Source organism: Lygodium microphyllum, unplaced genomic scaffold (assembly GCF_053477565.2).
Source record: "Lygodium microphyllum isolate KBCC unplaced genomic scaffold, Lygodium_microphyllum_v1.1.10 scaffold_31, whole genome shotgun sequence".
Taxonomy (NCBI): Eukaryota; Viridiplantae; Streptophyta; class Polypodiopsida; order Schizaeales; family Lygodiaceae; genus Lygodium; species Lygodium microphyllum.
Window position 1 is genome coordinate 17,643,134 of NW_028229514.1, and position 9,823 is coordinate 17,652,956.

A 9,823-nucleotide genomic window follows, 5' to 3' on the forward strand; every position below is an offset into this window, starting at 1 on the left:
AAAGGTTGGCACCGTTGAGATCTAGCTAGGTCTTGTGCAAACTTCCACAAAATTTGCAAAATTCTAACTCGGCCCAACTCGTCCGAATTGTAGGGGCTGAGTGGCAAATTCAAATGGGGACTCAGGACCAAATAGGAACACGGGTCGAACTTGCAACTCAGATAATCGAATAGATGTGGTTGAGGGCCGAGTGGTCCGAGGGCCAAGTCACATTAGTGGATCAATTCCATTGTTCAAACGGGCCGAGTCAAGTATGCCAAGAGCCGAATATTAGTTTTGTCTGAATGGTTGACTTGAATGGGGCGAGCAATACGTGTCTGAGTTGAGTGGGCCGAGTGGGCCGACTGGTCCGAGGGCCGAGTGGTGCGATTCTGGGACTGAACCCAAATCCAAGCCACTCGGATGGGCCGAGTTGTGCACGATGACGGCCGCACTGAGAATGACCTCATTGAATATGATGATACATGCAATGACCAAGCACACCGACTTCAAGATCACAACAAATACCTAGTAAGAAGGTTCTGATATACCTAAATCGTGTGAAAAACTCCTCGATGGCAAGATCAAACCGAATCAGTAATGAAAACTCTCTCCCTCTCCCACTCTCTCTCTCTCTCTCATTGCTAGGGTGAAAGATGAGCTCTTCTATGGTCTCATGGCCCTTAAACCCCTTCCTGAGCAAGGTCTTGCTATCCCCAATCACTCCCTTTCCTCCATTAATCATTCCAACCACTATTTTTTCCCATTTACCCCGATTTGTGTTTGTTTTACCCTATTTTACAATAGTAAACCCTACACCTCTCTAATCTGACTTCTTAATCCTAACCTACGGTAAATGCAACAAGAATCAAAAGCAAATAACTGAAATGAGAGGGATGCAAAGCTCGACCTCTCTGCCCATAAGGCATAGTCCCATTCCGTTCTCCTAAAACAACACAAATCGGGACTCTAGCTTCCTAGATTCTAAGTCATCGTTACCTTGCTGTCAACTTCTTTCGAGAAAAGTTCCCGACCAACTGGGACCACCCTTTCATAGGACGGACCCATGGTCACATCCACCGCACTTTCCTCAGGTGTTCTTTAGTTATCTAATTACCTATCACATTTAATTTGACAAGTAAAAATAGCTTCCTTGATTAGCCAATTAATCACCAGTTCCTTCACGTAATTTAAGCACTGACATGGAAAAACAATGCCAAACAAGTTCCTTTTCAACAATTGATCTTATTTAACAGTCTTTGGAGTACATCATAATAATCTAGCCTGAAGGCTAATCCATAATCAGCCCGAAGGAAATCCATAATCCGCTTGAAGGTAATCCAATAATCCTCAGGAATTACTAATCCAAGTTTTCACCCGTAGACTAGTATGCGGGCCTTGAGATCCAATCCCGAGTCATGTCGGCCTCTTGTGTAGGACCCGGAGGCAAGGGATTTATGGCCAGATCACCCCCTGGCACCCAAGCATCCTCCTACTCCAAGTAGCACCCACGGAGAGACCTCTCGCGACATGTTCGGTCCATGTACCCGATGCGGCTAGCAACCCCCTTGGTTAGGGTCATGCAGACAATAGAGGGTAACTGAAGCTGCCTCTCCCTCCACGCCTTTAACTTGAAGCATTAATTATCTTTCCATCTTTAGTTTCTTGAGCAAAGAAGTACAAATAGTGCTCCTAACTGTACAAACACAATCAATCTAGTGGTCGTTTGTTTGGCCAACTGCTAAGGTGTGAATCCTTCTTTCCGAATGCATCCAGCATTTGATCCGGTGTCGTAGAGTTCACGCAAAGACTGCAGAACACGGAGTTCAAGGTACAGCAATGGAAGAGACTAACAAGAAGAAAATTGAATTGTTGATGCCAAAGTACACTATATTCCTTGTCAAGTGAGTTACATGAAGCTCATGTTCAGAAAAATCTGATCATATTCAGTTTCCTGTTTGTGAAGAGATCTTTGTAAAGATTGCAATATTAGCATACATTTCTACAGGTACGATTGATAGCCAGATGGTGTACTTCCTAATCCAGAACCATATCCATAATCATTATAAGAGCTAGGAGTATTGATGAAGGCTGAAATCCCGTAGTCCAAATTGACATTCAAGTAAGATCCTGGAAGTAAAGTAGGACTGCTCTACCCAGCACTGTAACCAGGATAATGGCCAACACTGAGAGGATGATGATTTAAGCCAGCTTAAGTTGACCCTGCACCATTGGTAGATACACTGATTTCAGTATACTGGGCCCTTTCAGATCCATGAAATGAGGGTTTTTCATAAGAGGTTGTGCATTTGACACATTCAATGAACCCTCCAATAGCACATGAATTGTCTACAAAGCCAGCAAGTTGGCTATGCACACTTCCATCTGCAGTTAATAGTTTCTGAAGTTGCTTATTGGTGAGCAATCTAGGATATCTTGTCTCCCAGTAAATACAGTTCACAATGATAGAAGCATATTCAGAAGCATAAGGCGCAATAGTTTCATGAAACACAGAGTGATATTGTTCAGGATGAGCATAGTAATTTGCTTTGTCAAAACCCTGTTCAGGATCATTTGGCTACACCATGTGCTCTGCAGATACCACACAACCATACACTTGATAGGTTCCTCCTTTTTATCTCAGAAAAGACTAGTTTATCTTCTCCTTAGCTATGGTGCATGTGAGCTTCTATCATAACTATGGCAAGACCTTTAAGAAACCTTTGGAGAGTGCAGTATCCTCTTAATCGCATCCAGAAATGACAGCAGTCCAGTGATGTTTTTAGGATTTCCAGAATAAACCAGGACACGACTGTGCCCAGTAGCCAGCACTCTGCCAAGTGTCTCCTTGAAGTAGCTCTTCAATAACATCCTTAAGAGTGATGATCCCTATGATTTCGCCATCTTCCAGACTATCTGAAGCCTCTGTAGATTGGCAATCAATCGACTTGTTGTGGTTCTTCCTGCACAATCAGTTTCTGCAGACCCTTTACCACCATCGAAGGCTCTTCGCTATCTTCTTTTCTAGCCTGAATATACCGACCTCATTAATGCATCCTTGTGCTCTTATTCCCAACTTCTTAAAGGCAAGCAAAACTATCAGCTACTCTGGAAGTAGCAATAGTTATAGAGTGTAATATTTCCGCAACTGCGTACCGTAAATATTGACGTCCCGCACACGACGTAAACCTTGTGCAAAGGTTATCTCTTGCATTGAAATTATTGGCAGTGTAATGTGTGACCCGCACGCGTGAAATGGGATCCTCCGCATTGGTAAATCAAAACCGGGAGTTCAAAACCGCAAGTCTCACAAAAACACCCTCTTGGGAGGGGCATTTTGAGTAATTCAAGGCAAATTTTTTTATTTTTTCCCCTTTTTCTCCAACCGATGCATGGCTGGAGAAGGGGGAGTGTGGGGAGGATGGGGATATGGCAGACGTGGCCTGCATGGGGGGGGGGACCCATGCAAGGGGGCCCCGTGGTGGATGCCCTCTTTTCCCCCCATGCCTATATAAACACCCCCCTAGCTAGAGGGGGGGAGGCTAGATAGAGCAAGGGCCGTGCAGAAGGGGCGGGCTGTGAGAGGGAGGTGGAGGTCGCCGCCGTGTAGGAAGTCGCCAGCCACCGCCGTGCAGGAAGTCGCCAGCCGCCACCGTGCAGGAGCCGCCAGGCCACCTCAGTCCGCCCCATCCCCGCCCTCTTCACGACGAACCCCCCTCCTCGTCATCGCTGCTGCCCAGAAGCTTCTTAAGAAGCTTCTAAGGGGGGGCTTCCTTAACCCCCCTTCCCACGACATCTCCCCAAAGGTCCATTCATACCCCCTCCCCGGGACTTTGAAGAGGAGAAGGTGAAGCCCATAAAGACCTCCCACAAGACCCTTTGAAAAGGGCTTTCGCAAAAAGACTTTGAAGCCGCAAGCCATCCAGGAATCAATTCCGTACCAACTCGAGTTTTTCCTAAAAGAACTCCTAAAGCCTTTGCCGCGAGTGCCATCCCGCAAAGGAATCTTTTGTATACGAGGAAAAAGGCCAAGGACGGAAGGCTGCATTCCGAGGCAAGTCAATCTGTAGACCACAAAGGCAAATCAGAAGCCGACTCTACACCTACGATGGCCCCAAAAAGGACACAAGATGCGACTGCGGGAGGTTCATCTCCGAGTATACAAGTGGATATCTCCCCGAGCCCACAAGTCCAGGTTCTTTCGAGTTATTTTCGCATAAAGAAATGATTAGGCGCGCTTAGTTCATAAGGGAGATTGCATTTTTACGCTTATGTTTAATACATGTGGAAATTGGAAAAAAATACATTTGATAAAGTATCTCTTGAAACATTAGGCAAGATTGAAATATGTCATGAATTTGAAACAAGTTATCCACCTTAGAAGACTAGTTGCATGTAGTTTTTCTTTGGTACATTATCAAAGTAATGAGTCTAAACTTAGGGCAAAGAAATGGAATTTATAAGTGCATTCTCTTTCATCCTAGACATGGTAGGAATAAGCGTGTGCCACATGTTAGGCAACATCCTCCTCGTAATGATTTCATGAGGCAAGGTTAACACCATAAGATATTATCCGAAAAGAAATAATAGCGTACGGAAATGATCTTATGGACCTGCAAATAGCATGTAAAATGGAATGAGTTAACACTAGCTTTAGTTTGGTATAAACTTCGTTAACTACATTATAGCTAGGAGAATGTTGCGTATTGCATAGTCATCATGCGAAAACGTCATTCATCAGAAGCCTCATTTAGGAAAGGTTGCATGGTTCGTCAAAGCATAAGATTCGAAAGTATAGGCTACAAGGTTGTAGGCATGATTAATAGGTCTTAGGAAAAGTTAGTATCCAGATTATCATGCATTTTTGCTACACCAAGGAAAGATAAAATTATCATAAACCATGTGATGCGTAAAAGCAATAAATCGCATGTTTACGCGTATTGGTGTAGTTGTAACTATTGTTCTCCATTAGATGTAGTTTATTACCTTTAGAAGGTTCATCCTTGTTGCAATACAAGAATATTGAGTTGTCTAAGTAACCTAAAACACAAGGGATTCATATGGGCATGGCTCAGTCGATATGATAGGTATCCCAAGTGCCAAGTGCAATAAGAATTCGACCTAGTTTTACACTTGTTGCCAAGTCTAAACCCGCAAACCCAAAGATCTTACACACGTTCACGAAATGTCGAACCAATTGGATGTTCATGCATAAAATGATCTAAGGTTTTATCCTAAGGATCATTCGTTCTAATGATGAAACTCCGACGGAGTTGCAAATTTCTAGGACCATGGGACAACATAATTAGGAATGGGTTGGAGGATACCCTAAACCCTGGTACTCGGCTAGAGGTAATTCCGTGGCCAGAGGACGCCATTCAATGGGTGGAATGATCCCGTGGAATGATGCAACACATGTGCAAAAAGGTTGCAACATCGTATAGACTTGAGATTTGTCCACAAGAGAGTTTTGTCATCTCTCGAAATGAGGTTGGCAAGTTATTGAAAGAATTTAACTTACAAGAGGATGAGTAATCATCCTGTTACTCACTTTTCTTGGGGGATAATTGCCAAGGAAAAGGAAAGTTAGGTATTTGCCTTGAAGCAAATGACCACACAATAAACTAAAGCGACATGGTCGCTGGAACCTACCACAACAAAACCTAAAGTATTGGTAGGGTATGACTCTAACCCAAGAATGATAGGAATCTTGCCAAGTTGCAATTGATTCCGGATCAAATGCGGGTTGCATTCGGAGAAAAGGAGTCACTCCTTAACAGTTTGCCAGCTAAACGACCATTGGAAATTGATTGTGCTTGTATCAGTTTGGAAAGCACTGTTTGCATTGTTTGCTCAATGAACTAAAGGATGAAAATATATCTAAATACTTCAGGTTGAAGCCTGAAGGGAGAGGCAGCTTCAGTTACCCCCGACTGCCTGCCTGACCCTAACCAAGGGAGTTGTTAGCCGCGCCGGGAACGTGGACCGAACCCGCCGCGAGAGGTCTCTCCGTTGAGTTCTACTTGGAGCAAGAGGACGCTTGGGTGCCAGGGGGGCTCTGGCCGTAAATCCCTTTCCTTCCGGGCCCTACACAAGAGGCTAACGTGACTCGGGATTGGATCTCGAGGCCCGCATACTAGTCTACGGGCGGAAGCTTGGAATAGTGATCCCTGGTGGATTACTGGATAGCCTTCGGGCGGATTATGAATACGCCTACGGGCGGGAACTCCTTGTATTTCAAAGATAAAAGGATAAAATGATAATAAAGAAGTTGTTTGGCATTGTTTTCTTTATGTCCTGTGATAAGATTACGTGAAGGAACCAGTGCATAAGAGGGTTAATTCAAAGAAGCTGTTTGTATATGTCAAACTAATGTGGTAGGTAATTACATAACTAAAACAAACCGAGGAAAGTGCGGAGGATGGACCATGGGTCCGTCCTACGGATGGGTGGTCCCGGTTAGCCGGGAACTTTTCTCAAAGTCTTCGACGAATAGAGGATGATCGTCACCTCCGAAACAAGTAACGAGAACGATGACTTAGAATTAACTATTACCTGATTCACGCTGTTTTAGGGGAACGGAATGGGACTATGCCTTATGGTAGAGAGGTCGAGCCTTGCATCCCTCTCGTTTCCCATTCTCCTTGAACCAAGTGCAGCATGAATCCACTTCAAACCAGGCGTTTCTGCGTAAAGTAGTTCGATCAGGTCTGACGCTAGTCGCTGTTAGTAAATGACCAAACAATTCCGGTCGATCCTAAGTGGGAACGGCCAGGACACTTCCGTTACATGGCAGACGCGGAAAGTCCTAGATTGCAAAACCCGCAAGATTCCATGGGAGTGCCGGGTGGAGTTTCTAGACAACCTTTCCGATGGGCTGCTAAGTCGTGTTCTAGAGGATTCTAGTGGACACGTTACAGTTGGTATCAGAGCCGACTTACAATGGAATTGTTTTCATAAAAATTTCATTGAAAGATGAAGTAAAGAAATTGTTCCTGTCCAAACATTTTCTCATCTTCAATACTGTCTTGCAGAATTACGAGGCGTGGAACAAGTTTTTGGTATTCCGGATCATGTTCATGACTGCAATGCATTCTCCGCATTATAGGCAGAGAATTGAAATGATGAACATCTTGGAGCAAATTTATAATCCATCACCGCTATATATAGAGCAAAGATGGACTGGGTCTTCAGGAATCTATTACATAGCTGCCCACCGGTTCGCTTATCTACAGACCAACTTGAAGAGGATCAAGTGGTTGGAAGATTTGAAAGTCGTGAAGCTGTTCATTTTTGTGGAAGCTCACGTGAATTCAACTTTGCATATTCGAGGTCGTAGAGTTGAATTAAACTCATATGTATATGAGGAAGTAACCCGTGTAATTCCAGCTGATAGAATTAAGGTATTGGGCCGCCATGGGAAGTATGGATTCCAGCGGAAAGGATATCCTGAACTTCCGATGAATTATCGATTCTTAAAGATTCATGACCCAAAACCCTACTATTACACAGTTCCTGTAGACAAATCCAATACAATGTTGTTCTCCCCAAACTAAATGTAATGATTGGATTATCATCACTCCAGATGTTGTATGAGGCTACGCCATATAAATATAAATAAGGATTTTTTTTACCACTATCTGATTGTGCATCAGGGTTGTTGCAAAAAGTTAAGTAGCTTCATGAGTTACAAGATAGCTGAACTAAAGATAAGCTAATGTCAATTATCATATAATAATGTTAAGAAAACTTTATCCAGGCACAACCCCAGGTACAGGTTCCAAATTCACCCCCTACATCAAGTACGACTGTGATCCAGGAGAAGAAGTTCCTCCTCAAGCAAATAAAGCTACCCGAGTTTGACGGGAGAGGCAGATTTGTCCAATCGGACGCTGAGATTTGGATTGAATCTATGGAGGACTACTTCAAAGCCGTTGGCACTGCACCAACCAATCAGGCCATGCTCGCCAAATTAAAACTCACCGGTGAAGCCAGACTATGGTGGAAACAATGGTGCAGGGATCAAGGGATTTCAGAGGGGTCCGTTACCTGGGAGAAGTTAAAGCAAGCCGTGCAAGGGAGATATTTGCCACCCGCATATCGTACTCAGAAAATGAATGAGTTCTATGAGCTAAAACAGTTAGGACTCACTCTTGACGCATACTACTCTAAGTTTGTCTCACTCTTAAAGTATGCGCCACAAATGGACACGACACAGCAGGTGTCCAAATTTTGCGCAGGCTTAAATCCACCTGTAAATACCCGTCTCGAATCTATGCGACCATCAGACCTTCACGATGCACTCATTCGAGCGGCCCCTATAATTTAGGAAGTACAAGCTAAACCAAGGAGTATTAAGAGTTGGTCTTATAGCGACCCAAGCAGAGGAGCATTCAGGCCCCAGGTTAAGAGAGTTCAAGGCCACAATCAGGGACAAAGAAGGAAAGCAAGGACAAATAACGTCAACAACTTTGTTCCTACTCACAGTAATGGCCGAAACCTCCGATGTTTCCACTGCAACGAACTCGGTCACTTCAGAAGGGAATGTCCCAAGCTTAGCGAGGGACACCGTCAAGGTGCTGGCCGCGGGTAGGGAGCCGCCGCCCGTGGAAGGGGAAGAGCTGCCTGCATTACCAATAGGCAAAGATGTGAAGCAGAGGAAGAGGAAGATCCGACTATGGAAGCGGATTTCGAAAGAGCGACGGTCCATGCCGCTCTACACAAGAAGGGGCCGAATCGCCAGTTCTCGGTAATTCAAACACCGTCGGACTATCAAGGTAAAGGTTTCAAAACCTTGATTGATTGTGGCAGTACACATTCCTTTATCTCACCAGCATGTGCTAAGAGATTAGGAATAGCCACAGTAGAAGCACCTACCCTACTTGTGGAATTGGCAAACGGTCGTGAGGTAACTTGTGCTAGGCAAACTGCTAAGGAGGAGTTCTATCTCGGAGGAAAGAAAACCTCAGTCAAATTCAGAGTCATGAACTTAGGCATCCATGAGTGTCTACTCGGGATGGATTGGCTTAAGCCCAATGACGCCCACATCCACAGTGGAAAGGGTCAAGTTTCCTTTCGAAACTCTGACAGAGAGTTTGTTACGACTCAAGGTGAGGCAGGAGTGCCGAGAATCCAGTTAGCCAAGGTATCGGGGATCATAAAAGGGGTTAGGAAAGGATTACCTGTTTACTTGATCAAACTCAACAAGTTAGATCAAAAGCAAGAGTCTCATGAGGGACCCTCTTGGCTAAAAGAATATGCTGACGTATTCCCTGAGGAATTAACTGAACTTCCACCCCCAAGAGAAGTTGATCATGAGATAAGGCTAATACCTGGAGCTGCGCCAATTGCAAAGAGACCTTATAGAATGTCTATTCCGGAAGCTATTGAGTTGAAGGAACAACTCAAGCAACTGTTAGATCAGGGCTACATCCGGCCTAGCAATTCACCATGGGGAGCTCCAGTTCTATTCCAGAAGAAGAAAGATGGGACACTTCGACTATGTATTGATTACCGTGGGTTGAATCAATCAACGGTCAAGAACAAGTATCCTATTCCTAGAATAGATGAGCTTCTCGATCGCCTTCAAGGTCCAAAGATCTTCTCCAAAATTGATCTCAGGTCAGGTTACTATCAAATCAGGATCAAGGATGAGGATATTCCAAAAACAGCCTTCAATACAAGATATGGGCACTTTGAATTCTTGGTTATGTCATTCGGGCTTACAAATGCACCTGCCACCTTCAATAGATTAATGCAGGATATTTTTAGACCATACCTTGATGATTTCGTGCTTGTCTTCTTCGACGACATTTTAGTCTATTCTAAACAGGAAGAAGATCAT